Raw genomic sequence first — 18,926 nt, forward strand, 5'->3', positions numbered from 1 at the left:
CTTGTTTTTGGATATCTCAGCCATTTCAAAACCGACTTTCATCGAATAAACTTTTGATACCCCTTAGAACTGCATGCTCTTTGACATCTCATAGAGTGGTTTCTGAATATCTCACAAAACGTAAACAGCTAAATCTTCACCTCGACCAGAACTGTACACACCCTTTAAGGGTAATAAATTCCCCCTCCCTTCCGAAAGCGGCAAGTTATGTTCTTTTATTATGCAAGAAAAGTAGTAACGGTTAAATATTTTTTCTTTATTTTCTTTAGACCTAGTCTAGCCACCTAGTGTGGTAGCAAGTAGTAGGCCTACTACTTAGTAGGGACATCCTGTGTTGTAACAAAGTTAGTAGAATCTGGTCTTCTCATCCAGCAGTGACTGAGCAAAAACTTCAAAAATTCTTATAACTTTTGAATGGATTGTCCAATTTTCCTCAAACTCTCACTGATGATGTGTTCTAGGTTCTACTAGTACTACTACTAGGGCTATTTGTAGGCCTACTGCATTCTCCCAGTCCACATGTCTCTGAAGGTGGACTTGTCCTTGAAGTTGTGTTTCAGATCTTGGACTCGGTCAGAGTAGATAAACGGAGGGCTGCTCTGCCAGCTCTTTCTCATTACAAGACTTTCGCATTCTGATTTAGGATGATACAGCCTCTGACCTTGGTCAATAGTATGTAGGCTTGAGTGAGCTTGTGCCCAAAGTAGCAAACTGCTGCATTGCCTACAGGCTATTATTTAAAGGACAAGTCCACCTTCATATACATATGTGGATTGAGTGCCATCTGTAAATACACTCTGTCCGTCGGCCGTTGATGTCACCGTGTTCCATCCCAATAGCTTCCCACGAAAAGCTGCAACAGGGATTACTTCTTCAAGGTTCAAGGTTCAAGTGAATGCAACAATAATAGTAGAACACTACAGTGTATGCTGTCACATGCATACAACGATATAAAGAAAATAAAAATAGAATTTCATATAAACTTTACTTTTTGAAAAACGTGCACATTTTTTCAACTTATTAACTGACATGTATATCAAGGGTGATGTTATTCCCTCTGCCTTCTGAAAGAGAGAAGTCAAGTGTTCTTTTTTTATGCGAGAAAAGTGAAAATATGTTGAATTTTCTTAAATACTTTCTTTATATCATTGTACACATGTGACATCACAAGCTCTATGTCTTTTCATCCTGCTGAGACTGTGCAGAAGCTTCAAAAATTCATAACTTTTGAACTGATTGTCCGATTTTCCTCAAACTCTCACTAATGTGTTCTAGTACCTCTACTATTACTAATATTGCTGCATTCACTCAATTCACATGTCTATGAAGGTGAACTTGTCCTTCAAGTATTTGTGTAGTATAAATCCAGAATCGCCATTTTACTCACACTCCCACCATGTTCATTGTTGATCCTACAATGCATTTCCTGATAATCTATTCTAGAAATGTTATGGGTCTACAGTTTACTACTAAATTAAGTAGTAGTCAAGAAAGTCGCTAACATCTTGTGGTTTTTTTTTTCACTCAGATTCAAGAGTGTGCTAGTTATAGTGCTATTATCAGCATTTTGGCCAATTTTAATGGACAATTTTGAAGTGAATCATCTGTTTTTTGTTTTTGTTTTTGTTTTTCCTCCTTGACCTTCATCTTTTTCTTGACTGGTGACTAGATGAGGGTGGCATTAGTAGCTGTACAACTGTATACTGGAGCCAAACTTTATAAATCAATTCTGTTTGTTAGCAGGTGACTGACACCCTGCCTCTGCCATGTCAACCTGTGTTTCATTTACACTCTTTTGCATAGAAAGGCACTTCCAGAAGTTTATACATGAAGCGACAAATACTGTAAGCTACAGAAAGAACCAGTTTGAGGTACTAAATTGTAAATCCCTCAAATTACAAGGACATAAAACAGCCTTCCCCAAAGGGTAATCTCTCAAACTGATTCAGGCAAATTCAAGACAGCTGTCTTAAAATACCTTTCCCTAAACTAAGTCCACCCTGATGCACTGCTTTCTCCAGTTTAACCTCTGCTTGGGATCTTTTGAAGCACACTACAAAGTACAAAGATGTACACGTATAGGCCTAATATTGCTTGAATTGGGACTTGTAAGACCATTTTGCTGTTGACTTACAAAACAATGTTAATGTCAATAACTGAAAGTAAGTCCTGTATGTTACATTACAGATGCATATACTTTTATGTCAGACTTCCCTTTAAAAAAGAAAGAAAGTATCAATGTATAATATTATTGAAACCCAGTTGTCTTCTTGTCATGTTTTGTTTTGTTATGTTTTGTTTTGGTTTTTTTTTATTTTGTTTTGTTTTGTTTTTGTTGAGTGTGTGTGTTTGTGTACACTGTATGTATTTTATTGTCTCACATAACCCTCTCTTTATCTTTTCTGTCCACCCCCTCCCTTCATTCCTACCCTTGTTTTATGTAAATAATTTCCCTTCACCCCATCGCACATAGCCTCCCTTGTCTATTCCCTGTTTTCGTTTGAGATTGTGTATTTTTGTTATTTTTTTTTTCTTCCACTATGTATACATATATATATATACATGTATTTTTTTTTTCTCTCTTTTATTCCTGAGGGACCTTGTCTTGCAAGCTATGCTTCAGGTCTCCTCGTTTGCCTTTCTCAAAATATTGTTACCCTTATCATTTCACATACACATGTAATTATATATTTATGTATTTGCAAAAAATTTTAGTGTTAGTTGTTGTTGTTCCTATATACTCCTTAAAGAAAGTGTCAATGTTATTGTTGTGTTATTGTTATATTGCTTATTGTTGGAAGAAAGACAAATGAATAAATAAACTTGAAACTTGAAACTTGAAAATAAAGTCAAAATTTTCCTTATTACAATCTCATCCCAGACAATTTGCCTGGTTGAATTTGAAAAACTTGCCTGCTTGATCTCACACTTGTCATAAACACTGTAACAGGACTACAATGGGCTGTCTCAAATTGAAATACATGTAGTTTCAAACAGCCGTTTTGCTAGATCGGGGAAAACTTGATAGGCACTAGCTGTCATGATGAGAAACAAGTCACATCAGTCACAAATCATTATGTGCCCTGCCAATATTGGTCATGTAGTTCAATTCATTTGACATCACCATATAACTAGTCCAGAAAGTTGCCTTCAATGATTTTTATTTTGCTGTTGAACAACAGTGGTCCAAATTGCAACAACTGATACTTCTGGTTTTACTTGAAATATGAATGAAAATTTCCAAGTACATAATTTTACTGTACCAAGCTTTACTATAACTACAATTGTATGTAGATGTAATTGGGGCGCAAGAGCTTTTGGCAAAGGAGAACTATACACAAAACAATGTGCCTTCCACTTGCTGATCAACATCATTTTATTGGTCAAAATCATCTGACATTTGTCCACTAAGTGTGCAACTACCAAGTTTTAAATCTACACTGGTCCTTTCTGTTTATTTTGTTGCTTTTATTCAAGCAAATGCCACATATCAGGAGCATTTTTTTTTGTTGTTGTATTTTTTCTCTCATGTGCTGAATGACTCTTCTCTAAACCCTGAGAGACAATTATGGCATACGGGTACATCTTGTAAATTGGAAACTCAGTTTTGCAGGGCAGACTTTCTCAGTGTGTATGATTTCTCAATGTATTATCGGGCAAGTCCAAGATACGGTCCCCTCAGAAGGTAAAATTTAATCTTTGCTCAATATTGACATGTTTGGTATCATTTTGAAGCTTATGAGTTGAAGTTTTGAATTTCATAAAGAAAAAAAAAATCATACGTAAATTTATGCAAATTTCAAGGGCTTCATTTGCATATGTGAAATACAGTGTTACATGGGACATTTATAAAAATTCATATTTATTCAAAGGAAAGCAAATGATATTTGATTAATATGTGGACATAAGAAGTTCATCAAAGAGTTTGACTTGGTATTAAGATTTTAGGGATCATGCAATTAATTATGCAAATTAGTTCGTGTCCTATCATGAGATGTGCCATACGTAACACATTGAGGACATTTTTTAGGTTTTTTCTTAAACTGCTGAGGTTATTGGAGTGCTATTCTTGGAAGTTCTAATTTATTGTTAAAAGTTAGATACCATAGAAAGAGAAAAAATAGCAAAAAAAAAAGGTATTTTTTATTAGGCAATGAAATATGTTACATATGGGACAAATGTGTTATGTATGGGACATTTCCATAACCCTATATTGCATGTGAAATACAGTAAGCTAGGAAGGTCTCTCAGTACACAAATAGTTGATGATCCTGCAGAAGACATCCCAACTTTACACCCACTTTTGAATTCACTTGAAACAATACATGTACTTGTACTTGACTATTCAATTCTAAAAAAAAAGGGGGGTAGTAAAATACATTTTGCACAATGTATGTAAATTAGCATTAAAAGGATGGTATACCTTTGTTTTAACTTTTTATGAGATGATTAGGAACCACATTCATTAAATTATATTAAAGAGCATACAATTCTAAGAGGAATTCAAAGTATTTTTGATGAGGATCCATTTTGACATGGCTGAGATATCAATGAACACAGTGAAACAAAGTAAAAGTGGTCCTAATAAAAGATGGGACCCACTTTTCATTTGGACACAGTGTTTCTGAATGTCTCAGCCATTTCAAAACCAATTTATGTCACTTGACTAAAGCTTGAATTCCTCTTAGAATTGTATTCTCTTTTATATTTCGTATAAGAAGTTGCTAAAATTATCTTGTAAAATGTGAAAACCAGAATCCCATTCTCAACCAGAACTATACAATCCCTTTAAGGAGAGACCTGTGATATTTTAAAGGGTAATGAAACCAAAGATGGGTATGTCTTCAGATTGAAAGACTGCAGCAATGTTACAGTAGAAGAAAGCATCAGCAAATATTGAACAAAATTAGATAGGGGTACTTTTGGTAAGCCATTCAAAGGTATACATTTTGAAATTGCCAAAATTGCTGGATTAAAAAAAATATATATATACAGTTCATGACATTATTCATGTACAGTGATATAAAGAAAATATGAGAAAATTCTGCAAAATTTGATATTTTAATTAAAAGTGCATGTGTACACATTCCCTTGACTTGTTATTTACCTACATGTGTGTTACTGTATATGCCGAATATTTTGGGAGGTTTTTATTTTCGCGAATTTCGCGAGACAGCTGCTATTCATGAAATCAAAAACACACGAAAATATTGACTCCAATGCCAATATGAATGTGACGTATGCGTATACATTTCTCCTTTCAGTACATTACTCCACGATCGCGAATTTAACCACTCATGAAATTGTTGGGAAGTCCCGGTTCGCAAAAATTTAGACTTGCGAAAGATATTGCGTATGTATACAGTAACCCATTCGCATGATTCCCCATCACTTTTGTGGGGTGCCTTATTTAGGCAAAAACTAGGACGTCCAATGACCTTAGACTTGGCCAGGAGCTGTAGAATGGTTTTAGCCAATAACAGAGCTCCTTACTGGGACTCAGAAAACTAACTAAATGCGAAGAAATTAATTTGTAAATGTTTCTTATTGTCTTTAATACAACTATCAGGGGTTCGAGCCTGTGGAGAAACTAATTGATATTCATGTACATACATCACGCATGCATCTTTGTTGCTGCAGCAACTGCAGTGATTTCCTAAGCGCGGTATTATGATATCGATTGGCCACAGAGAGTGTGTGGCGATATCTGTTTACATTACCATGCCAGTGCGTGGGGATGCCGAGTCATGAAAACTTCACTCAATTTTTTGAACTTGGCATCTCTGAATTTTTGAGTGGATTATGTGATTTTCCTCAAAATATTGCTGTCTTCTCCGTACTGCTGCATTCTCTCATTTCATATACGTACATTTGGGTTCATTTCCCTGTAAATTATAGTCTCTGCTATATGCTGATGATGTGTTAATTTGCCACACTTCCCTCCCCCCCCCCCCCTTTGGATTGGAGTAATGAAGTATTGTCTCAAGTGTCTAACTAAAGTTGTTGCAAGATTTGGATGCTAGCTGCAGGCTCATTGACCCTCCATGTGCTGAGAGACCATCCTGGCTAGATACAATTTACATTCACATGTAATACATATTAGGATGTCCCAAGCCATCTGTAACACAACTGTCCCATATGTCACATTTTTTACTTGCTTAATTAAAAGTCGGTTTATATATTTACTTTTATTCCTTTCTATGGTATTTAACTGTTTAAATCAAAAACCTACAACTTCCTAGAATGGCACAATACTATAACTTTAATAATTTCAGAACCCCCCCCCCCAAAAAAAAGCATGTTTACTTTGTTATGTACTGACAGGACACGACCTAATTTGCATAATTTATTGCATAATACCTAAGATACAAAGTCAAACTATATGATGAACTCCATATGCCAACTATGACTCAAATGTTAGGTGTGTTGCTTTGAATAAAAAAGAAATAATGATTTTTTTTTTTAATAATTGTCCCATATATAATCCTGTAATCTCACATTTCTGCAAATGAACCCTTGATATTTGCATAAATTAACACAAACATTTTATTTTCCTCATGGAATTACAAACTTCAAATCATAAGCTTCAAAATGATACCAAACATTGTGATATTGAGCAAAGATGAACTTTTGCCTTCTCAGGGTATCTTATCTTGGACTTGCCATCATAACTTAATATCTACTGAAGATGTGATGCTTAGAGGATGTTAAAAATTCATGGTTATACAATGAATGAACGGTTGCCTGCTTCTCTTCAATTATCAAATGACAAGTGTTGTAGAAGGATGTAAGCTGTATAATCTGCATAGCATACCTAGCTGAAAAGAAAGTGGTCACAACAGTGGCTTAACAACAGCAACAATAAGAAAGTTTGTAGATCTCCATGTGACCTTTCATTAGCTCATCTGAGCCAAAGGCTCAGGTGAGCTATTGCGATCACTCGAGGTTCAGCGTCCAGCATGTGTTGTGTCTCTTGCACCATCCATCATGCATAAACATTTTACATTTTCATCTTTTAAAACCCCTTCACCAAACATGGTAGGTTAGCACTCCTAAGGGCAGAGGATCTCAATTTGTTCAAATGGGCACCATGACCCCCCCCCCCCCCAGCCCCTACACGCCTAGGGGGTCCCCAAACCCTCCGAATTAAGGAATCTTTAAAAATCTTCTTCTCAAGAACCAGAAGTGTAAGTGCTATAAATAAGTAGCCTACGTTGATGACTGTAGTTTCTAGTTTGTTCATGATGGCTTCTTCGGTGCCCCCCTTAGGACCATGTGGGGGGGGGGGGGTCTATATTGTGGCCTAAATTGTACATTTTCATCCTATTCTTAAGAATGCATGCATAAAAGGCAACTTTCACCATTATGCATCTTTGAATCAGATAATGTTTGCAAACCTAAGATAGATGTGTGGATTCTTGTGTCAATGATAGTTTGGTTTCTTAGACTTAAATCTGTCCTCGATAAAATAACAATATTCTTGGTTTGCTGATACAACAATTTTGGCGTCTTTTAGGGTGATGTAACCATGCCACCACTGACTCTGTTCTTGAGTGAGGATACCACCAAGCTGCTGTACAACAAGTTTGTGGTTGTGATTGGTGATTCAAGTAAGACTTATTTTATACATTTTACCTATTTTTAAAAGCAACATTCAGTTTAGGATTTACATACTTGAAGTGATTGTGTCTCTACAGACAAATCATCATGTATCGATTATTATATTAAAAGCACCTATATGTAGGTCAAACCCTGTTTGTATAAAAATATATTGTACTTTTTATGTCTACAGGCCTTAGCAACTACCAAGAACTCTTGTATTCCATCTGTGCAACTTTGTGTATATTGTTGCACTTGAAATTAGTACACATTTGTTTGTTTTCAGGCTGCTAGTCCATCTATCTTTTTACATCTTGCTATCACAAAAAGTCATTAACCAATAGGTTTCCTATGAAGAAAAAGAGATGAGGTTAAATCAAGATCAAATGTTCTCCTTTGTTGTAAGTTGATGAATAAAGTGACAGTCTGTCATAGTTGAAGGGGTACATCTGTCTGACCCCATAAAAAACAAAACAAAGATGCCTTGTGTCGCAGTACAATATTTAAGTCAACATGCAAAAACACTGTACATCTCCTTCAAAAATTACCCTGAAAATTAATGCCTGGACAGTTCTTGTAAGAGATTTATATGTTTTCCATTAATTTGCAGTTCAGAGAGGCATTTACAAGGATCTTGTGGCACTGCTGCAGGGGAATGAATATTTGTCAACAAAAGACTTGAAAGCAAAGGTAACTATCAGACTCTGTGTGGGGTCTACATCCAGTGGAAGATAACTGTCTTCTGCAAATTCTTTAAATTCAAGAAATATTTGGTATCGTGTGTATGGTTGGTACATTAGTACCAGTGTGGCAGGTATAAATGCAGTGTCAAATTTCAGTATCGTTGTGGCAAGGCACATTGAATGTATTACAGACCTGTGAAAGTATGTCAAACAAAGTTTGTGACTTGCAGTGTGTCGTGACTTTGTGCCATAGTAGCATACAGTTAAACTCGCCTAAGTCGACGTCGCATATGTCGAATAATCGCGCAAGTCGATGATTTCAAAAAGTCCTGATTTTTCCCCATTGACTTAAAATACATGTATTAATTCACTCACAAGTCAAATTTTTTAAGTCGAATACTCGCCTAAGTCGATGAAATTCCAAGAACACTTTCACGGAAAAACCATTGAATTCAATGTGCCTAAGTCAAATAAGATTTTATTGTGTAATAAATCACTGTCAAAATCACGAGACGCCAGTTTTTGTTTACATACAGTATATACCAAAAGAAACTTTGCGTTAATAAGCATTAACGTTTCATTAATGCAAGAGGTTTCGCCTGAATCGTTAGTAACGCAAACTAACGATCGGGAAAATTAACGTTTGTAGTAACGATGAGTAACGATCCCTAGCACAAATTAACGATAGGAAACGCAAGAACTCACACGAGATTTTGGTTTTGTAACGAGACCTAGTGAAAGGACGACGTAGCCCCTGCCGAGTGTAGCGACCTATGCCTTATATTTAGCGGAGTCTTTTCGCGAATGGTTAATTTTGCGACCGGGGTCACCAAAAACGCACGCCGGGCCACCAAAAAGGCCGGATGTTTGCCTTCAGTTTTGGAAATGAACAGCGGTAACAATTGGCTCCATAAGATGCTAGAATAAATGTCAGATGTTTGCTCTTAATTTTGGAAATGAATAACGGTAATATTCGACTCCGTATAATACTAAAATAAATGTCAGATGTTTGCTTCTACTTTTGGAAATGAATAATTGTACGATTCATAATCTTATGTATTTTATTGTTTATTGAATTTCTTATTTATTTCTTTTTTGACTTTTTGTTTTTGTTGTTTTTTCGTCAAAATTTGTCACAGAATCTTTTTAAAGTAAAATCAGGCTAAAATAAATCATCAGCCATTGAAAGTAAAAATATTTGTTTTTATATGAATCAATTACAAAAACGCTACATTGGATTTGTACACAAAACCATGTTTTTGAGCAATTTTTGGGTCGTTGTGGTTTCAAAACGGTATACCGAGGAGCAACAAGTTTGGTCTCAAAAGTTGCGTGATACTTGAAAGAAAAAAGTCATAAAATGTGGCGGCGAGAGCATCACGTGTTGCAGAATAATCAATCATGCGAAACATCGAAGGGAGGCCAACCCCCCTCCCACCGGCAACCTCGTTATGATGAGTTTCCCTTTACATGGAAATGTATGTATGTATCATGTATAAGAAGATACCACTTGTAAATGTAATGAACACTTTCTAAAGCAGAGCTCACTTGGCTTGTTGCTCTCTGTATTGATTATAAGCGAGCTATGTCTTGTGTGCTGGTTTTATATTGTTAGTACACTGTATTCTTACACAAACAGGGGGAGCTTTCCTTTATGAAGGATGAACTCCTTGAAGGTGGACGACATGGCAGAATGACGAATGGCATCAACTACAGAGAAGTCCGGCAATATCGCACAGATTTTCATCTTGTCAGGTACAACCAGGGAGGTGGAAAGAACAGAATTTTTGCTCCAATGTCATGTTATTAAAGTACATGAAATGGCTTGCTCAGCAGTAATCTGTGTATCTGGTTTGAGTGCAAGTTATTTTGATTCATCACTACTTGCCCAGATTTGTATGGTATTTAAGTGAATTAATAGATTTAATCTGATTAACTTTGTTTATTTCAAAGCTATATGGAAATCTAAGTATTATCTGGAGCAAACTCCATGTGATGAACAAGGATACAGCATTTCATTGGTGTGAGAAGATTTTCCCACTAGAGATTTTTAACTACTGTATGTCTCTTTATATAATGGATACAGTGAGCTAGAAATGTATTTTCTTGTGTGTGTTCAAACTTCTTTGTATTTGACACACACATATGCCCCTACCTGGGACTCCAGCACTTACTGTAAAAGTGGTCTCTTTCGCGTACAGAAACTTTCGCGGTTTCCATCTGTGCCGACTTTTTCGCGTGTGTTTAAATTCGCGGTCGGTAATGATAGCGTTGTAACAAGCCACGAGTTCAAAACATTTTCGCGTGATGTTAAATTTGCGGTTCAACCTCAAAGCGCGAAAAGTGCGAAAATAAAACCACCGCGAAAGAAACCACTTATACAGTAGTGTGTCACAAATATCTGCAGTCCTTCATGTGTATATTTATGTTAGCAATTTCTGGGCTTTCATTTTGACAAGATCATGTTTACACTGAAAAAGTTCTTGCAGTCCTGACTATCTTGTTATAGCATGGTAACAAAGTTCACTTGAACTTTGGATGTGATAAGCATAATGATGTTCATAGACAAGTTGGATGAAGTTACTCTGAATTGTAGTAAACCATTTTAGGGAATTTTTGATGTATGAGGCTAATTTGCTTTATGTGTTAAATGTTCCTTGTGTATTATCTGTATACATGTACAACTTGCACCTTCACCTCTTTGCTATCCAACATGAAATACTAAAGGACAATGACAAGTTCAACCATTCTCTCTTGCAGGTTTTACTTTGTAACAAGAGCATTCAACAAGTACTGGGAAGAGGTCATACTCCCTGATTTGAAAGGAAATCCTGTTCCTGATGTGGTGATCATCAACTCTTGCCTGTGGGACATCTCCCGCTACAAGAGACGAGACAGTATGGTCTCTTACAAAGAAAACCTGGAGAAGTTGTTCAGTAGCCTGAACAGCATCTTGCCTCTTGAGACGCTCATTCTGTGGAACACGGCTCTACCAGTCGCTGCAAAGATCAGGGGTGGCTTCCTCCTGCCAGAGCTGGAGTACATGAGTGAGAGAATCCGCCTTGATGTGCTGGAGGCGAACTATTATGCCAACAAGCTGGCCAGGTACTATGACATTGACATCTTGGATCTGCATTTCTACTTCAAGCACCAGATGCACCGGCAGGTAGGGGATGGGACACACTGGAACTATGTTGCCCACCGCAGAATTACCAACCTGATCCTCGCCCACATTGCTGTGTCTTGGGGTGTGGGTTGCCCTCGAGGATGGACATCACCCGCACCCAGAAGGGATCAGCCTCCATCAAATACAAGTAACCCCAGTCTCTACTTTGACTTTGAAAAGACAAGTTCTCCACTACAGATATCTCAGAAGCCACTGATGCCGGGCAAGGAACCACCAATCCCTGTTAGTGGACCAAGGTATGCCACGAATCAGGACTTGAAGGAGGGAGTCATGGTTGAGGCTCAACAAAAAGGACATGGCAAATCTTGTCAAGAGGGGAGTAACCAATCCTTTGAGCCATCTGATGCCCATGCTATGAGAAGCTTTGTCCGGAAAATGAAAGATGACTCTGTGACTTCAGATTCCGACATCAGTCTTCCCCCTGGTGATGATGGAGCAGAGAAGCTGGAAGCCAAAAACATGAAGACTACCAATTTGCCAAGCTCTGCTGTGTCCATAGATGCTGAAAGGAGACAAAGCCCAGCAGAGAACATGCAGCCTTCCAGCAAACCAAGTGGCTTTCTTGCAGGGTCCAAGGAAGAGAAGAGTGGATCAGAAGAAGCCTCTCCCGAGATTCACCCCTTGATTGGAGGTGGTCTTCCCGATAACATCAAGTTGGCACCAATAGATGTTGGCAACCTTCAGAAGCAGTCACCATCACCACCGCAAGGCAACAGCCATCCAACATCACTGAAGAGCAGGGTGATAAAGTCTGGGAGCCGTTACCAACCATATTCTGCAACCAGTACCGACACTCGCTTCAAGACACCCTTGGTCCCCTCCACACGACCTCAACCACATTTGCCATCTCATTCATATTCCCAATCCCTCCCATTGACAAACAACCACCCTCATGCATACTCACCATACCCGTCCTACCCATTCCGCGGCTATTCCAACTACAATCCCCAGCCAGCTCCATACTGGCAAAATCCTAGTCAGTCGATGTACCAGAATACGTACAACACTGCCTACCAGCCCTACCAACCCAATAATCCCTATCACTCTGCACACACTGGCATGAATCAAGATCAGGCAGCAAGAATCCGTCAGAGGATTGCTGCCGAACGTAACACAGACATGGCCAATCAGCTAATCCAGGAAGGATTCTTTCGGCTGCAGTAGATCACCCACTTGTGTAAAAAGGTGTTTGTATCATCTTTGCACAGAACATTTGCTCGTAGGAGTGCAAATCTCTCAAGTTAGGGAAAAAAATTCAAAGTCACATATTAACTTTGTTACGTCTCAGAGAAATACAAGGCATGTAATACAATGCTAGGCATCTGTGTTCATTAGTATTCATATCCAGAATGATGACAGACAGTAATAGTATGGCTCTTGAATTATTTTCTTTTGCTTGGAATTTTGTTTCTCGTAAGACTCTGTACTTAATTTCCTAGCTGCCATTTTTCATGCAGTAACTCTCAATTAAGCAAAAAATAAAAATAAATAAATGTGAACAACAGTAACTTTGATTTAAAATGCAATACACAGGGCTGTACACTAACCCATCAGTAGGTACTTGTACATTGTACCCAGTTTTTCCATTTTGACAAGTCCATTCCATCCAGAAAAAGTTATTAGTCTGCCAGTGAATTTGTGCTGGTCAGGGACCGTCTGACCAGTGCCAGTATGCAGCGTTGCAATACTACACACTGTACATTGTAACTCTTACCTATGCATCCAATTCATGAAATCTTTTGGTTTCACATTCAGTCTTCCATATGTTGAGTGTGAGTCCAGTATGAAAATAAGCTAAATACAAAAGCCTTTTTACTGTGAATGTCCAGTAGAACTGTAACAATTTATGCAATCCCGTGAATTTGCAAACTGCTCCCGCTTTTTTTTTACTAATCTGAGTTAAAGGCTCAAGTGAGCTACTAGTTGCAATCATTCATATTATCCGATGTCTGTCATCCATCGTGTATAAATTTTGGACAAAATTGGAAACAGTAACTCTAGGGTTTCCACTGAAGTATATAGTAATTTGATGTGATGTTGACCAATTATCTTCGAAGTCATTGAGTTTGACCTTGTTCTTGTGTTCTATGATATTTTATAAAGTATGATATGTATCAATTATCAGTACTAAGTTTGGTAAGCATACTTGTACTCATATCAAAATGAATTTGGAGTACCCAAAGAAATGATTATGAGTTGAAAGGTAATTTAATCGGCCTTACTTTGACCACCTTGCATTTGTGCCACTGGTGATGGTTGTGCCAGAATCATGTGCATGTTACTACTTGAAGAAGCACATACTCCATTATCATTCAAAACAGTGGCATTGTCATGTCAATATTCATTAAAATGTGATCAATTGATTCACAGAGAATGAGGTTTGGACAGTTTTCTAGATACTTTTTTTTTTTCGTATGTATGATGTCATGGGATTTTAAGCTCTTGGCAAGTCACATTCTCCAAGCCACAAGGACCTGCGAATTGTGCTGCAAATTTGCCAGTGATGTCATTGTGGTATCTGTGGGTTTGAAGATTTTGTTTGGGTTTTAGTCAGGCATAGACTAACCCATGTAAAGTCGTAGAGTTGGTTTCTAGAAGAATCGAACATTGCTTCATTTACCAGTTGGGAAATGGAATGGCGTAAATATGATACATTTCCTCTCTTGATAGTAAGTATTCTCATGTTCATGCAATATTCTATTTTAAGATCAATTTCTTCAGGTTTAGGCTCAACAGGGGACAAACCCACTAAGGACTGGAGGCTTCTGACACACTGAAACGAAAAAAAAAACACACAAAACATTGTACGCTTGTAATAAAACTTTGGTTACAGAGAGTGAGGCCTTTTACATCAGATTCATTTCAGTTTTATTATTGCCAGCCAATGTCAAGCCAGTTTGGAGTTACATTATGCACACGAGCAGACAATGCCATTTGAGAAAAACTACATAATGAGATGCAGAGTTGTAATGAGCCATGTCATGGACAACATTGGAAGGGTTTGTAATTGCAGTGAAAAAATTAAAACATTTCTAAACATTCAAGGGAGCTTGTTGTGAAAGCATGTTAGACTACTTGTGTATGTACAAGTGGTGATATCTACACTGCAGCTCTACAACTTTTTGTTTCGATGTTTTAAATGCAGGGACATTAAAACCATTGCCCACTTTGAACTACATACCTCCTATTGCCATAAAACAGGGTGCTGCCAGTCTCTTAGAATAGAGTAATGCAAGGTTGATGCCTTAGAGGTGACAGCTTTATCAAACAAATCTATTCCATACTTTGTATGACACTGAGTCCTTTCCTTTCTCAAGTATTCACAGTGGAACGCTTTATTTTTGATGATTGACCAGTTTACTGATGTATTTAGACTTTATGCACACACACACACAAACACAGACACACACAGACACACACACACACACACACACACACAAAGTTACAGAAACAATCTATTTGAAGACATTACTTAACAAGCTGAGTGTACATAAAAATTGTACATTCATGTATATACATTTCACAGTTTAATCACAATATGCAGAGTTGATGTCTCTATGCCATGCAGTTAACTCCTTGCCAAAGATAAATCACTTGCAATTATAGGAAATGCTTTCACATATATGAGTAATTTGTGCAGATATATTGGGTGTGATTTAACTTTTGTTGTATCTTGGTTTAGTTTGTTATAATTTATCCTGTGTAAATCTATGTAAATAGCAGACATACAGGTACATTTATAGAAGCCTGCTTATTTTTCTATGTGTTCTGTGAAAACCATGTGCTTATACTGATGTTGTTGTTTTTTTTTTAGTTATTTAGCCTTATTCAGCATGACATGAAGGAAACAGCTTACTTGAAGTTTGAGAATCTATGTAGAAAAAAAAATGTTTTGTGTATTTGGGTGATACAACAGCAGCATGACAGTACTAAGATTATTCAAAATAAGATGAAGGTGTATATAATGAACAATTAAGACAAATGACTGAATATTATTGTCATCTCATGGTCTCATGACTGTGTTGTCTTTCTTATAAATCAAGATCTTTTCCCCCTTCAAGCTAGCCCCCCTAAAAAAAAACACACACCACCAACAACAAGTGTTTAATGATTATGACTTCCTATAGTCTAGAATGATGTGTTGCTGGCATTGTGTCCCTATACTGTCATGTGTATGTGTATATGCACAGCAGAATCATTGACTTACATGCATCTTTCAAGACATTGCAACATGAGTTACACATTGTGTGGAAGACATAAAGGCTTGCATGAAAGAGATATGACAATCATGGTGTCTATAAACACCTGTCATTGGTTCCCCATTGCACTCTATGTCACATGATTCTTTTATAGGCCAATCAGCATGTTTTTGTTTTTTGTCTTGTAATATTTGTTTGATGATTGTCTTGGCTTCCATGAATTTATATTCCCATGAAATGGCCCATCTTTGACCAAATGTCAACAGTCGGGTTGCAAATGCCAGTAATACACTCTGCATTTTTAAAAACTGATGCAATGGAAACTTGGAATAAAGAGATCTGGAACAACAAATTGTCTGATACAGTGGACACTTCTTTGGTCCTGTGTAACAAAGTCTTTTCTTTCTTGTTACTTTTGGTGCAACGATGTACCCAATACATGCACTGTAAGATAAACAAAATTTCCCTGGTCCTGTGTAACAAAGTCTTTTCTTTCTTATTACTTTTGGTGCGACAATGTACCCAATACATGTACTGTAAGATGAACAAAATTTCTCTGGTCCTGTGTAACAAAGTCTTCTTTCTTATTACTTTCGGTGCAACAATGTACCCAATACATGTACTGTAAGATGAACAAAATTTCTCTGGTCCTGTGTAACGAAGTCTTTTCTTTCTTATTACTTTTGGTGTAACAATGTACCCAATACATATACTGTAAGATGAACAAAATTTCTCTGGTCCTGTGTAACAAAGTCTTTTCTTTCATATTACTTTTGGTGCAACAATGTACCCAATACATATACTGTAAGATGAACAAAATTTCTCTGGTCCTGTGTAACAAAGTCTTTTCTTTTGTATTACTTTTGGTGTAACAATATACCCAATACATGTACTGTAAGATGAACAAAATTTCTCTGTTCCCAAAATGTTAATGTATACAGTTTCCATTTAATGACATGTTACACATGTTCTTGAGAATGTGATTAACAGTTTCTCCATTTGGTGAGTACTTGAGTATGCAAATTTTCCATACCTTTGCAAATCATGGCAGGCTGGTTGTATACCCCCACAAAAATACCATGTACTTAAACAAAAGCCAGAAAAGAGGGCCTCTGAACAGCAAAACTGCTGTCTTAACAAGCTCTAGGAATTACATGTACAGTGGACTCCCATTATAACGAAGTCCTCGGGACTGGCAGTTTTCTTTTGTTATATCAAAATTTCATCATAACCGAACAAATAAACAATTTAAAAACAAAGAGAGGATAATCTTGCGGCCTGAATTTTTCTTTCGTTGTAACCGGAATTTCATTATGACCGTGTTCATTATAACAGAAGTGCACTGTACAAGCAAAACAAAGAAAGAAAGAAAAAACAAAAAACAAACCTTGAGATCAGTGATGTGTTTGTATTCCCTACCCCAAGGGCATGACTTATAAATTTGTATGAAAAATTTCATGACTTGTTAACTAGAGAGTTAAGAGAAAGAAGAGGCAACTTGTACATGCACTGTGTATTCTTAAATGTTAACAACATACTGCAGGATGCTGCTTTCCTCTTGTTTGTTTTTCTCTGTATTGATGGTTTTAAAGAAAAATCTATTGTTGCGGGAAGTTACGTAAAGATCAAATGAAGAATGTGGTCACCTTGACAGCCTGTGAGAGTCAGTTTTTAGAGTACCTTGTCTTCAGAAATGTGTGCCTGTCATGGTTCAACTGTATACATTGTAGTTTATGTCCAGTGAGATGTACCATGAACATGAATTCTGCATATTTTGGTTCACTTTTTGATGATTGGTCCAATTATAATGCATGTTTCCTGTACTTGTGTTGGAATAAAGTTTGCTAGAGACATTCAGCACTAATTGCATTGTGCTTCTACTCTGTGTTTGTACTTGGAATTGATGTCATAAGATTAGGTTTTGTACCTTTAACACAAATTAATACACTGAACAACTTTAGCTAAAGGACAAGTTCACCTTCATATTATATACATGTAGATTCAACGAATGCAGCAATAGTAGAACACATCAGTGAAAGTTTTGAAGAAAAAGAAAAGTCAATGTATTTTCGCTTTTATCACATAACAAAAGAGCACTTGACTTGCCTCTTCCAAAAGGCAGGGGGAATAGTACACTGTATGTATTACCCATACCATACATCAGTAACAAGTCGAGGGAAATGTGTGCTTATCAAAAAAAAAAAGAATGTGAAGTTTTGTGGAATTCTCTTTGAATAAGTGCTTGGTACTGCAAAATTGGAAAATAGCATTCAACACAGATATACTAAAGCTTTTCGACATGCACTCGTCAGAGTAAAATCGCATGAATGAACAGAAAGCCAGAAATGAAATACATGTAATATAAAGGAAGCGAAGGAAACCATACAGGTGAAATGGCTAGCTGTGATTGGCTGTCGAGGTAAACAAAATTAGCCATGCTGCCAGCCGTTTCTGGCTTTCTGTTCATTCATGCGATTTTACTCTGATGAGTGCATGTCGAAAAGCTTTAGTAACTCTGTGTTGAATGCTATTTTCCGGAATTCTCTTTATACAGTATTTTCTTTATTGTTCTATGCATGTGACATCACAAAGTGTAGTACCAGTAGTCATCTCGTCCAGCAATGGTGGCACTGAAATTGTAACTTTGAATGGATTGTCTGACTTTCCACAAATTAGTAAAACAATGATGTGTTCCACTAATATTGCTGCATTCACTTGATCCACAGGTATATTGTATATGAAGGTGAACTTTAATTTACATTTTGGCATGTGTATTGTATGTGCATTGACATAATGCAGTCTGAGTAGGTGCCTTGTTCTAAATCCAGACTGGTTCCTTCTGCTGCATTTGGTGTTTTTTTGTTTTTTTTTTAAATAGAGTGAATGAACATTCCTACAAATGCAAAGCAACAGCAGAATCATCAATGTGTGTGTGCATATACATGTATATATTATATATACTGTAAATGTCTGTATATACATATTTGAAGAGTTTTATTGCAAAATGAGCTAAGCGCCATTTTTAAACATTTCAAAGTAATTGGTAGTCCATCATCAGATAGAGCAAAATTAAACCTTTCCAATAATACCTCACTTGTAACATAAGGAATATTCTGTTTGTGATGGTTGATGATTAAAGTTGGAAACTTAAACCTCAATTCCCCTTAATGGACATCTGTTTGAGGCTAATTACAAGTGAAGACCAAGAAATTCTTGTTGATGTCATATGAAAAAAGGAAATAATAGTGGAGACTTGTG

This window comes from Diadema antillarum, unplaced genomic scaffold (assembly GCF_040938485.1).
Source record: "Diadema antillarum isolate AM-2024a unplaced genomic scaffold, OU_Dant_1.0 seq00000378_RagTag, whole genome shotgun sequence".
NCBI lineage: Eukaryota > Metazoa > Echinodermata > Echinoidea > Diadematoida > Diadematidae > Diadema > Diadema antillarum.